This window comes from Pinus tabuliformis, chromosome 9 (assembly GCF_031772625.1).
Source record: "Pinus tabuliformis cultivar Carrire ecotype Pingquan chromosome 9, CPIR1, whole genome shotgun sequence".
NCBI lineage: Eukaryota > Viridiplantae > Streptophyta > Pinopsida > Pinales > Pinaceae > Pinus > Pinus tabuliformis.
This window is the reverse complement of record NC_142307.1, coordinates 214,774,959-214,776,259: the sequence shown is the minus strand read 5'-3', so window position 1 is coordinate 214,776,259 and position 1,301 is coordinate 214,774,959.

Genomic DNA, 1,301 nt, shown 5'->3' with positions numbered 1-1,301 from the left:
TGGCATATAGTTTGCATTTAGGAAATTTTGAGAGATCACATACGGTAGGACCAAAAAACTGAAACTTAATTGAAGATCAACTGTAAAATAAACCGAATGAATCTAACAACGCATTGGAACCTAACACACATATTCTAGAGGTCTAGGCTAGAGACGTGTTCTGGCGTCATTAAACCTAGTCACTATTGTTTCACACTACGGTTGGGTGATTCCTCCTCTTGTGACTCGATAGTGGTCTAGCACGGACTGAGCTCCCACGTACCATCGCGTATATACGGGAAACCCCACTAGGTTATCATCCTTTATCCACAGGAAGCCGAGTCTGCTGCCTTACAAGCCGTAATGCACTGAACACAGCATTCGGGAAGATTGACTGCAGTACGGGAAGTCCTTGGTTTTCATCTGATTGCCAAGGTGTATAAGCAGTTTTACGGATTGTTTGGTAAACCTTTTGCCTAGAGTCTCCAGAGTAGTCACTTTTGATCCTTTTCGGACTCCTTAAAAGAAAAGGTGCCTGTGAGCGTCTTGTCACTTCGTGCTCATTAAACATTCGAAGGAGACTAGAGTCATCTTTTTGTCCTTTTCTCGACTCTTAAAACATGAAAAGGTCAAGTTGTGTCTTTGCGTCCTAAAATTTATTCGGCCACGATAACATTTACCCAATTAGATTTTGTTTGCGTTAGTTTGAGTAGGGGTTTTGTCTCGGTAGATTCCTTAGGGTTTGTGAAGTTTCATCCTGGCGGAATTACCAGTTTCGTCTTCTTCTGAGATACCGGTTGTGAGTCTTCCTCTGGTTCCGAGTATACAACCACTTAGTTCTCGTGCCCCAGGTGACGAGACTTACCAGTTTCATTGGAACCCTATTTGGGAACCTTCTGAGGACAGTGTCCCTTTTTGGGACTATACTTCTCCTCGTGTTTCAGTCCCACCTTCTTCCTCTGACATGGAGGATTTTTCCCCTACAACGACTGATGAGTCCGTTGCGACGAGCGGTGAAATTCCCACCGCAACAGACCCTATACTTGTCAGTAGCACTCCCACTACTACAAACCTACCACCAGGATATAAAGCTTTAAGGGATACTATGCCCTCTGGAAGTCCTTTCACGGGTTCTATTTGGTCACCACTCGCTTTTCCTACCACGGAGCCTTTTACTCCGCAAAGTCGCAGTACATCTGTTACCTCAATCACAACCACTCCAACGGTCTGTGCAGCTTCTTCGACTCCTATTTTTAGTCGTCCTGCGGCTTCCTTATTCGGAGTCTTTGATCCTACGTCAAATGTCCCAACACAGGGACCAT